The sequence below is a fragment of the Rhagoletis zephyria genome, unplaced genomic scaffold (genome assembly GCF_001687245.7).
Source record: "Rhagoletis zephyria isolate East Lansing unplaced genomic scaffold, Rhagoletis_zephyria_1.1 Rzeph_scaffold_00583, whole genome shotgun sequence".
In the NCBI taxonomy this organism is placed as follows: domain Eukaryota; kingdom Metazoa; phylum Arthropoda; class Insecta; order Diptera; family Tephritidae; genus Rhagoletis; species Rhagoletis zephyria.
In genome coordinates, this window is record NW_016157667.1 from 1 (window position 1) to 13,602 (window position 13,602).

Here is a 13,602-nt window from a genome sequence, read left to right on the forward strand (position 1 = left end):
GTACAGTTCGCATTTATATCAACGAGCAGCTTATTAGATTTGTTTTCGTACAACATATGTGTATATATACATGTACACAAACATATGTACATACATATGTACGAATGGATGTAGTTACGCGAAGCACGCTTGCATCATTTATACATACATATATTGCTTGGTAACGGCAGAGCTGAAATGCGCAATGAGTTCGTTCATACATACATATATATGTATACATATATGTATATATTTATACATACATACGTGCACTCAAACATACATATATACATATGTAGGTACTCGTACCCGTCATGCGTCGCTTTAATTCTTTTTTCCCCTTACCTATACTACTTATATCTTCCTTCTCACTCATATAACGTTTTCAATTTGAAAAATTTCACTCTGCATTTTTGCGATACCGCCGCCTAAGAAGTGGCACTTAAAAAAATTGTTTGCTAATTTTGATATGCATACCCTCTATATTTGTGCTTTTTAGCCTAAATAGCATATATATGAAGTTTTATGGCCGTAGGCTAACGATAACCCGTGCCGACTTTTAGTTGAAATTTTAGTTAATAACTTGAACTAAGGCTGAAAACTTTGGAAATGCAATAAATTCGAAATGTTTCCCATATTTGAACGCATTTCTAGTAAATATGCATCTTTAAATTTTTAATAGGACGACAGGATTTCTCCCAAGGACATCGAAAAAATTAATTAATCGAAAAGTATAGCGGCTTTTTAACGGTGTATTACAAGGCTGCAAAACGATATGTTTCCTAGTCGAATAATTTGTGTATGTCCTGAAGGTTTGCAATTGTAAAACATTATTTAATAGGTGTGACAGGGCGTATGATGAACATTAAATTATTACTAAATTGAACTTGTATTACAAATTTTTTTCTTCATTTAAAAACATACCTTTCATAATATTAAATAATCAAAATAAATCGATTTAGTCTTTGACATGTCCTCTCGGGTTGATATAATGGTTGTACTTCCGTATGACACAGNTACATATGTAGGTACTCGTACCCGTCATGCGTCGCTTTAATTCTTTTTTCCCCTTACCTATACTACTTATATCTTCCTTCTCACTCATATAACGTTTTCAATTTGAAAAATTTCACTCTGCATTTTTGCGATACCGCCGCCTAAGAAGTGGCACTTAAAAAAATTGTTTGCTAATTTTGATATGCATACCCTCTATATTTGTGCTTTTTAGCCTAAATAGCATATATATGAAGTTTTATGGCCGTAGGCTAACGATAACCCGTGCCGACTTTTAGTTGAAATTTTAGTTAATAACTTGAACTAAGGCTGAAAACTTTGGAAATGCAATAAATTCGAAATGTTTCCCATATTTGAACGCATTTCTAGTAAATATGCATCTTTAAATTTTTAATAGGACGACAGGATTTCTCCCAAGGACATCGAAAAAATTAATTAATCGAAAAGTATAGCGGCTTTTTAACGGTGTATTACAAGGCTGCAAAACGATATGTTTCCTAGTCGAATAATTTGTGTATGTCCTGAAGGTTTGCAATTGTAAAACATTATTTAATAGGTGTGACAGGGCGTATGATGAACATTAAATTATTACTAAATTGAACTTGTATTACAAATTTTTTTCTTCATTTAAAAACATACCTTTCATAATATTAAATAATCAAAATAAATCGATTTAGTCTTTGACATGTCCTCTCGGGTTGATATAATGGTTGTACTTCCGTATGACACAGAAAAAATTTAACTAAACATAATTTTCATATCGTACTGATTTACAACAGTTGAACAGCCTGAAGGGAAATATAAAATAAGAAAGCATATGATTTGGTTTATTTAATATTTTGTAAGGCATTTTTTTAAGAAAAAGGAATGTAGTAGAAAAGCTGAATTTAATAATTTTGAATTCATCATACGCCCTGTAACACCAATTTTAAATGTTCAGAATTGCACGTTTTCAGGAGATGCGCAAATTTTTCTACTAGAAAAGATACATATGTATCTTTGTAATTTNCTAAATAGCATATATATGAAGTTTTATGGCCGTAGGCTAACGATAACCCGTGCCGACTTTTAGTTGAAATTTTAGTTAATAACTTGAACTAAGGCTGAAAACTTTGGAAATGCAATAAATTCGAAATGTTTCCCATATTTGAACGCATTTCTAGTAAATATGCATCTTTAAATTTTTAATAGGACGACAGGATTTCTCCCAAGGACATCGAAAAAATTAATTAATCGAAAAGTATAGCGGCTTTTTAACGGTGTATTACAAGGCTGCAAAACGATATGTTTCCTAGTCGAATAATTTGTGTATGTCCTGAAGGTTTGCAATTGTAAAACATTATTTAATAGGTGTGACAGGGCGTATGATGAACATTAAATTATTACTAAATTGAACTTGTATTACAAATTTTTTTCTTCATTTAAAAACATACCTTTCATAATATTAAATAATCAAAATAAATCGATTTAGTCTTTGACATGTCCTCTCGGGTTGATATAATGGTTGTACTTCCGTATGACACAGAAAAAATTTAACTAAACATAATTTTCATATCGTACTGATTTACAACAGTTGAACAGCCTGAAGGGAAATATAAAATAAGAAAGCATATGATTTGGTTTATTTAATATTTTGTAAGGCATTTTTTTAAGAAAAAGGAATGTAGTAGAAAAGCTGAATTTAATAATTTTGAATTCATCATACGCCCTGTAACACCAATTTTAAATGTTCAGAATTGCACGTTTTCAGGAGATGCGCAAATTTTTCTACTAGAAAAGATACATATGTATCTTTGTAATTTACAAAACTTAGGAGCTCAGCAAAAATTACTTTTGGGAACAAAATATCTCCGTTGTTGCGGATTTAAGCAGTTGTAAATTTTATCCGACATTACTTTTAATTTTTCCAATACTAAGTATTAAAAAAGTTGTTTATTAAATTTCTGGATCATGAAAAATGTTACAAAGGATATGTTCTTTTAATGTTTGCTTATTGCAGTCAGGATATACCTTCCAGTGGTCTTGTACGCAACGCAACAAATATTGTTTTTGTTCCTCCTCAACTGTGATCAATCCGTGAAAGTCTTGCATTAATTTTACTTTTTTAACAAATTCTTTTCCTCCTTTAAAAAACGCATTTCATAATATTAAATAAACAAAATAAAGTGTTTTAGTGTTTGACATATCCTCTCGGGTTGATTAAAGAATAAATGTGGCAGTATTAATTAGAAAATTTGAAAAATATCCTTTGACATTTTGATCCTTTAGTATCGTTATATATATTAATAAGATTTAAATTAAACTAAGATTCTTCAAAACTCATTCAAAATTAAAAGGATAATATTTTTAAAGGACATTTTGGACATGTTCCAGAAGGATAATTGAAAATAAAAGTTATAGTTAATCTTGTTTCGAATTCTTCTTTCATTTGATTTTGTGTAAACTTTTGGAAATATATTATAATTTATGGTCCTTTGGAAAAAAATCCTGACTACCAGGTAAAAAACCAAAAACGCAGATTTACTAAATATCTAAATATGTCCTCATACTCTAGGGAGTATAGTAATACCGTCTTATAAAGAAGTAAAATGAGTAAATTAACAAACCACGCCAACTGCAACAAGCTTATTCTGATAACTTTGACTGCAAGTCGGCACGGGTTGCCGTGGTTAGAATTGCATAAAATTTTATTCGGATATTTTTTAAGATAACACCAATGAAATGAGGGGGTATGCGTCAAAAAAAACAATGTTGGTTTTAGGGACAGTCTAATCTACATATATGGATTGAAAAAGTTGTGGAGTAAATATTGTTAACGAAGCGATATTATAGAGTGTGATCTTTATACGACGAGAGAGGACTTTACTTTTCAGTTGCCTACTCAGTCCAAAATAGCACTTGTTAGCAAGAGTGATTTTCCGTTGGATTTCAAGGCTGTTATTATTATTGGTGTTAATGCTGGTTCCCAAATAAACGAAGGTGTCTATTTTTCAAACTTATACTGTCAACAGTGACGTGTGTGCCAAGACCCATATGCTCTGACTGTTTGTGTGATGACAGCAGATACTTCGTTTTGTCCTCGTTCACCACCAGACCCATTCGCTTTGCTTCTCTATCTAATCCCGAAAAGGCAGAACAGACATTGCCCTTGTTTTACCGATATCTAAAAACCTAATCATTTCAAAAAGATTTTCTTATTTGTAGAGAGATGGGCAGTAGTTCGACAGCTGCCAACTGTCAAACTATACATTTTATGGCATATTCGGACTAAGCATTACAAAAATACTAGTGCGTTTTATAAAACGTCGCGAAATGGCAACGTTGCAAACAAAGTTATATAAGAATAAGCTGACCAAACGTCCTCCTTTGAAGAGGATTGTCCTCCTCAAAAATTTTGTCCTTCTCTGTCCTCCTTTTGAGCAAAAATGTCCTCCTTGTCCTCCTTTTCAAGTTGTATAGCAGTGATGAAATTTTCAGAATATTATAATTTCCTAATCGTACACAATCATTGTATTTAAAAGGCATTGTCAATCTTTCATTTAAATGATGTAAGCTTTTGATTCAAGTAATCGCCTGTGAAAGTTGAACAGTTTAAACGCCTTTTATAGCCTTAATCAATAATATTTTACCCTGTACAACACTGAAAGACGACTCGTCTCCACAGGCAAAAATTATCCTACCATATGTCATTTTGTTTGGCAGATATGTATAAGTTTTATCAGTGGCAATATTTGCGTATGGGGATTTTTTATTTTCGAATGTTAGTGTTTAAAGCCCAATATAGTGGCAAATTTTTGTTTAATTTAATGCCTAGTGAAAACTCAATGTTAGCCCTATTTAAGAAAACTGTTATTTTTTTTTAGAATTTTTTTTTTTAGAATTTTTTTTTTAACACAAATGAGAAAAAATTTTACGTTTTACTTCAAAACTGACCACTATTTTAAGAAGTGTAATGGAGCCATTAAACGGTTCATTAGAAACACTACTTGAAATTGAAACCGATAATCGAATAATATGTAAAATAACGTTGATTTTGGGCACTTTTTTTACGGTGTTACTAATTTATTTTTATATGGAAAAAACACTGTCAACAAAAAAAATTGCCAAAAATCAACAGTAATATGTGTCGGTCTTATAATTATGCAACACAGTGTACTATTAATTTGTTTGATTTGTGTTTAGAGAAACTTTGAATTGATTTTGGTTTTTTTAACAACGTTAATTTATTCGTTATTTATATGTTAAAATAACTATAAAACAAATTTTTTGTGTGTTTCAATGTGGAGAATTTGTCCTCCTGGAACGCTAAAAGATTCTGGTCACCTTATATAAGAACGACCTATTGCAGCTCCGGACTGCAAATGTAAAATTTTTAAAAGGTTGTTGCGATCTTCTTCCTCAACGTTTGTTTGAGTGAGAGGTAACCTGCAGACGTACTGGTTACGATCTAGCATATCGGAAGGGGGGGGGGATGGGTTGCNGGGGGGGGGGGGGGGGATGGGTTGCTACCTCACTTGGACTCAATCGCTAAAAAAAAAATTTACGTGCTTGCTGAAAACTAAATACCATAAGCCGCAAAACCTCTACTGAACCCCGAAAGAAGTGGTGCAGAAACTAAACAATTAAATCAACAAATATGCTACCCTCTTATGTATATGGGAATATGTACACCCGTTTTATTGTGTTGCCCACCCTACCATGTGTTTTCCATACCGAGTGAATGAAATAATGAAAACCCCCTACCATGCATGTTCGGCTACTTAGGTAATTTCCTGCCTCATTACATCGTTATATTAAAAGTCAGTTTTTTTTGCTTATATTAATACCGAATTCAAAAAAAAACTTTATTGAATTAAATTTCATACAAAATTATAACAATTTAATAATAATTACCTAAATTAGGGTAGTCAGCCACAAACTTTACAGATAATAGAATTGTGGGGTTACTTATACAGCGAGTACCGGTAATTACTGAAAACAAGATCAACGTAAAAGCATATACACAAATACATATGCTTTGGCGATTGTAAAGTTCTGAACACATTGAAAACGACCAGCTAAGGGACACAGCTTCCAATTTGTTATCTTCATTATCTAAACGCTTTGTCGATGACGACATGATGTTTTTGAACGCGATAGCGTCATCATGAATTTGTATGAGTTTCACACAAAAAAAGAAGAACCTTGTCTGTTGCTAGGGTTGCCAGATTTTTTTTTTGTGCGAAATCAGTACCTTAGCTTTTTTCATGCTATAAAAATCACTACTTTTCAGTACACTTTTATTCAAAGCAAAATTATGAATGAATGTAATTAACAGTTAATACTGTAAAACTCCAGAGTACTTGTTTTTATTTATTTTTTATTTTGGTATAAAAATAAAATGTAGTTCATAAACATTAAAAATGTTATTCATTTTAGCATGAGTGTACACATTAACATGTAGTATAGAATACCCTTATACATAGAATCATTGTACACTAGAGTGGTCCAAAAAAATAAAGTCGGAGTTTTAATGCCGGCACACCCTAGGATTGATCTATATCGAAAAAAATATACCCCTATTTTTTATTTTGAAATCAAAAAATATTTAGGGAGCGCTCAAAGCGTTCAAAGTTTTCCATGTATTTTTTATGGAGAAAAAACAATTTTTCGTAGAAATGGTATAAAACTCTTGAAAATCAATATTTTTCGACCGGAAAACTATGGTTCTCTTCAGGAGACTAATATCCAATTGTTTATTTAACCATTTTTTATGATTAAAGATTTTTTATTGGTCCCTCCTTTCCATTTTCTAAGGGCTCTGGAGGACCTATAAAATATAGTTACCATAAAAAAATTGTTACAGAAACAATTGAGTATTATTACTGGGAATCTCTTGAAGATAAGTAAAGTTTTCCGATCCAAAAATATTGATTTTCAAGAATTCTACCTTATTTCTACGAAAAGATGTTTTTTCTCCATATAAAATACATGGAAAGCTTTGAGCGCTTTGAGCACTACCTAAATTATTTTTTATTTCAAAATAAAAAAATATAAAATCCTAGGGGGTGGCGGCATTAAAACTCCGACCTTATTTTTTAATCATACATTTTTGGACCACTTTATTGTACACAGGAGCCAATAAATTATTCAATACTAAAGACATATTTGGATAGCAATTCAAAGAATTCTTTGCATTTCATTTTAAAATTACTTTTAATTTGTAGTCCGCTTTCAAAAGTTTTAAGAAGAAGTCAGGGTCTTTACGCCAGGAAGTAAACTTTGTACTTACTTAAAAGAGGTGCTTCGTTTGAGTGCAGTGTTGCCACTCACATATTTTTCCCCTACCAAAAAACGTACCAAAACGGTTTTGAAGGTACCAAAAAATTTTGTGGCAGTAATAAAAGAGAAATGGTTTTTTCTAATTTATTATTTTTCAATTTCACTGGATTAAAAAATATTTTTTCACACAAAATATTTCACAATGTCGGTGTACACTATTTTTTTTTTATTTTTTTTTCTATATTTTATAAAAATATAGTTCGTACTATAGCTAAAAACATAAAGATGTAATTTCTAAACTCTGTTAAAAACTCAGGAAAGTTCAATAAATTTTCATGAAAAAGTCCAATTTTTTAATCAGATTGTTATTTTTATTTTTTTGAGTATGCAGTTTTGTAGCCCAATAAATTTTGAACGTGGTCAAATGTGTTCACAAACCAGAAGTTTATTGCACTTCAAATTAATTTAGCTTTCTTACTTGTCCATTACTCCATTAAAATGAGTTTGTTTTTTTATACATATTTACTCATTGAAAAGTCAAGAATGATGGAATACAAGATTGCGCCGTCCTGTCGACGATGACATTTCTCAAGTAAAAGCAAACAAAGCCGAATAGGAGGATAAAATAAACCGTCAAAGCAGTAAATTTTTTAAGACATACTAAATTTTTCGAACGCGCTTTAGTTGTGTAAAATTGTAAAAATATATAATTTTAAAAAACCAAAGTTGCGGCAGCATTATGATTCAATAATTAGGGGCTCGATAAACAGACAGTTGCCTCTCTCGCACCGCTCCCTTAGCAGTGGCACCGTGTTGCTTTTTCGCAAATTTACTTGAAAAAGTGTAGCTTATGTGTGAAATAGAAGCATAAGGCTTTGTGCAATATGGTCATTTGTATATGCATATAAAGCACCTTTAACAGCGCTCTTACACGATATGTACTTGCATATGTAAATGCTACCGAACACCGAGTTACCAAGTTCCAAGCTCGGTGAGAAGACCCGTTACAAATTTGTTTGCTTAGAATTGAAAATTCAGTACAAATCAGTACAAATTTTTAAAAATCAGGACAGCGTACTGATTGAAGAAATGAATAAAATCAGTACGAGAGTTGAAAAACCAGTACTGTACTGATATAATCAGTACGTCTGGCAACCGTATGGACAACACGAATGTAAAATCAGGTACTACTTGTTCGTATCGTAGTTTTTCTGCTAATTATGTATGTGTGCATGTATTTAGGATGGTTTTGCTTTCATATTTTGTAATCATAGTTTCTATGTTTCAACTTAAATTGTGGCGGGCGTGACAAATTGAGCATCGATATAAAAAGTAATCGTAATATAATATATTTATATTTAGTATATATAATATACTAATATTAATAATAACTAAATATAATATTTAGTATATTTACTATAGTATTAATAAATATTTTTACCTAAAACTTATAGCCATATTCATAAAAAATAAAGTAGCTTTCAAAAAGGTTTATAGTTCAAAAATGTATGAAAACGTCAATTTATAAAGCTGTTTAAACTAGAGATTGGCAAAACCGTGATTTCTCGCGTGAGCGGTTTTGAGAGAAAAATATAGTAACTTCCATATCGAGACCTAACCGCCAAAAAGATGCAAGCGACTTTTTTTCAGAATTTTCTTTTTGACGCAGAAATGTTCAAAGAGTATCTAGGATGCATTCCGCGTCAAAATAAAAAAAGTGTTGCTTACATCTCTTTGGCATTTAGGGGTCGATATGTATGTATGTGTATTTTCAACAAAAATAAAATCGTGAACTACTACTGTTTAACTTTTATTGTATATACCAGAGATGGGCGAAACTCGTGATTTTCTACTTGACACGTTGTGTCACGCTTTTTAACGCGTGAGCGTCAGCGGTTTTGAGAGAAAAATCACGTAATTTCCGTGACCGTGCGTGAGTTAGATTTCCCGTCAATCACGCAATTTTCACATATATATGTATATTTTTAACCAAAAATAAAGACATTATTGCGGAAATACAGATTTATTTAATAAATGCAGGAAACCAAAATTGTGACCATGCTTTACAATTTTGGGTGAAAGCTTAAAATTTGCCACTTCTTAGAAGCGTTTCAAGGCAAATTTTAAACATACCAGCTAGCTCAGCAACTAGTGAAAGAGTTTTTTCTGCGCCAGACAGAGTTCTAGAAAAAAGATGTACACGACTGCTTGGTGAAAACCTCAAATATAAAAATTTCAAGCTTTGTAATTATATTTTTTAGAAAAGTTTTGAGTATGTAATTTCAGTGCTATAATAAAGTGCAAGTTTAAAGTAGCTCCGACTTATCGTTGGTTTTCGGCAATTTTTTTTGTTAACGATGTCAGTCATTTTCTTCCAAGCAAAGTATGTTCGACGATTTTACAACGCTTTTATCAACTTGCAATGTTGTGTGTCCAGACACCATTTTAGCTATAAAACATTTGCTTTGCAAAGTTCCTATGAAAAAGTCTAGTGCATAGGGCGACGTCTACCTCTATGGTTGAGAGGTAGAGGTCGCCCTATGCACTACATACGCTACAGCGGAAATGGACGACACGCCATTTCATTAAGTCAGCGTTGGGCAGAGAGAGCTTTTTCTCTGTTCGCGCCTATACAAAATATATAGAAAGCTTAAAGAGCTTTGCCCGCGGGTGAGTCAGCGCCTATCAGTGCTTTAAACGAAATTAATTGGTGCTCGTATGTATGTACATCACTGATGGACACTGTCTTGCCCGCGGGAAAAGCTCTTTTAAGCTTTCTTTATATTTTGTATAGACCAGCGATGGGCAGAGGGAGCTTTTACTCTACGTGCGGCTATATAAAATGTGTAGAAAGCTTAAAAGCACTTTACCCGCGGGCAAGGCAGTGCCCATGACCGGTATAGACGCGTGCAGAGTAAAAGCTCTCTCTGCTTATGATGTACATACATATGCACATGCATGTGTGTGCATCAATCTATTAATATCGTTGAATTATTTTAATATCCATTGCAAAATTTTATTCAGACAAGACTAAAAGCGCAAACAGTCAACGACGTAGCGTAGACGTAGGTTGACGCAGCCATGATCTACCTTATGTGATTCGCGTGCTAACGAAAACTCACCACCGCATGGCGGTGACGTTGGCGTTGCTTCTCTCTCTCTCTATCAACAGTAAATTCGGTATGCTGCTACGTACGTCAACCTAAGTTTACGCTACGTCCTTGACTAACTGCGCTTTAACAAGTAGAAAATAAATAAAATAAAAAAACTTTTTAATATGCGTGGTTTAATAAATGGACTAAAGAGTAACTTTTGATTTTGAAATTTTAGAAAAAAAAAGTCATTATAAAAAATGTATGAGATTGAAAATGAAAAGCGTGGGGCGCATGCATATATGTAATACTCCTTTATTGGCAGTAAGAGCTATTACCGTCAGAAAACATAACAATACAGATACCTACACTCTAAAAAATTTGTGTTTAAATTTGCGCAAATTAAGATAGGTAACCAGTTTCCTCTCTTAATGAAAGCAAATTTACACAACGTGGTAATTAAATTAAACACTGCTTGCTTACTTTTACTTATCATATGTGTGGCGTAGAACAAATTTCAAATTTGTTTTTTTGGTTTTAAACATTTATTGTTCACGTTTTCACAGTTTACACATAAAATGTTTAAAATTTCCTCTAAAAAATTTTCGTTTAAATTTACGCATATAAAGAGAGGTAACCAGTTTCCTCTCTTAATGAAAGCAAATTTACACAACGTGGTAATTAAATTAAACACTGCTTGCTTACTTTTACTTATCATATGTGTGGCGTAGAACAAATTTCAAATTTGTTTTTTTGGTTTTAAACATTTATTGTTCACGTTTTCACAGTTTACACATAAAATGTTTAAAATTTCCTCTAACAAACTTTCTTTTAACTTTAGGCATATAAAGAGAGGTATCCAGTTTCCTCTCCTAGGGTGTGCAAAATTAAACACTGTCTGTTTACTTTTACATATCAAATTTGTTACGTAGCGCACACAAGGGGTGGGTTTTGGGGTTAAATTTATTATGATTTTGTAAGAATTTTTCTTTTTTCTTGAGAGCTCTTTAAAGTTTAACTGCGAATGAAAACATTGTCCTAAAAACATGCAATGTATACTCACTTACTGTTGCTTTTTACACTTTACAGCCTAAAAAAGTTTACCACTGATATGTACTTAATAAGCATTCGAAGATTAATTTGCTAACTTCGAATTCGTTCCACCAAAATGAGTTACATGATAAAAACACAAGTGCAGTTAAATTTTCGTTGTTCGAAGTATTAAAAAATGAGAAACCAGAAATCAACCAAAATGAATAAAAAAGTGTAAAAATTTCGTGAAATTATTTAATTTGTTTATATTAAAATACTTTTGTAAAATTTTGTATTACTTCTGAAAGTTGAGTGCATCTTTAACCGTTAATTTTTTCATGATTTAATGATCGGATCTAAACCAAATTACGGGACGACCCTTAAGATACCACCTTTCCGGTAAAAAAGAATTATTGGGCTCGGTTCACGCGGTGAAAAGTTATGCGGTGGAATAAATAAAAGAAGTAAGAATACTCAAAAGAATTGATAACCTCCCCTTTTTTGAAGCGGTTGAAAATGTCTGAGTTCTTTGTAAATTTTATGTAAATAAAATGCAATTGATGAAACTTTAAAAAGTTTATTTATTTATTTCATACTGTACATAAAACTTGCATAAATATATTTTAAAGAGCGAATTTTCAGTATTTTCTGATGATATATATATCTAGAAGTATAAACCCTTGCCCCCAAAAACATATTCCTCGTGCGCCCCTGGCACTTAATATTTATTATTTGTAAAAAATATATTTTTACTTTCAAAATGTTTGTAATTTTAAACATTTCATGGGTATATTTTAAACAACTCATGTTCAAAATCAAATCTTGAACGTATACTTGAACAGATTCTGGTTGAAAAATAAACACTTTTCAGTAGTAGTTTTACATGCACTTTTTAGAGCGTATATCAATAAAACCGTACAAAAGAAAAGGAACACCCCTCCAGTACTGCTGAAGTCAATTGCTACTTTTTAACTGCTACTGCACCGACTCCTAGGTAAGTAGCTACTCTATTAACCCATGGTAGTGCACATGGTAGTGCAGAGTCGAACCAGACAGCGAAAAACTACGACAGGGGCGCCCATAAGTCAAGCAGGTGACTACTTTAGTAACTCCCGGTAGTGCAGAGAGAGCCGATGGTGACTACCGCCTAGGACATTGCCTTGTAAAAGTAATCGATGAAATACACTGCACGGTGGGTAGGAAGCAAAGATAGGTTGCATAAAAATGTCGACAAAAACTGAAAGCAGGGTTGTATTTGTTGATATTTTTAGGTTAAGAATCCCTTTGAATTGAAATCCTAGCTGCTCCTGTTTTAAAGATATCAACATTTTACATAGTTATGATAGGACCGACTTTTGCGAAAGAGAAAAACATCCTTGTGCATTAAATATTCAACAATGTATGTGTGAGTAAATGTGTGTATATATATTATGTGAAAATATAAGTTTATGTAAGTTTTTAGCCGGTTTCAATCGTTTCCAAGGCGCACCACGTAGAGGCAACTTACTTTGCACCTCTTTGTTCTTTTTTTGGTTTTATTTTTTTATATTTTTCTCTTGCTTTATTTTTTTATATTTGTTTTTTGTCTTCCTTTTATTTTTTTTGTTGGCTTACCATATAATATAGTCACACATTTTAGTATTTAAATATTTATTATTTAGTTAAGTTTTTATATATGCTGGAAATGAAAATGTCATTACAGTTTTCTTCAGGCGACTCACAAAAGTTGGTTTATCAATCATATTTATTTTGAATCTATCTTAATGAATTCCCTATGAACTGACTTCCCGGCCTGCTCGGACCATAATCCTAAACCATCGTTATTCAAGAATGAAATAGATTGCTTTAAATGTTTAAGGATAAAATGGATTTTGACAGTTTGAGAAATTCCAGTACTTTTCAAAGCTGTGCGGAGTTCGTTAAGATTTTTATCAAATTACTAAGATCCGCTTGTTTTGCGGAAAACCATGTATTCACGATTTTGCTCATGGCTTTGAACGAGGCAATATATGTGGTATTTTTTTTACTGAGAGTTTCTTCCATACGAACTATGTTCGACATTTTTTTGTATGTGGAAGACACTGTCAGCAAAAAATAAATAATTGCAAAAAATCAACGAAATTTTCTGGTAACTTCAGACTTGCACTTTACTAATTGGCTCAAAAGCTACATTTTAAACATTTTTCTAAAAGATCTGATTAGAAATTGTGATCAGATGAAAGTG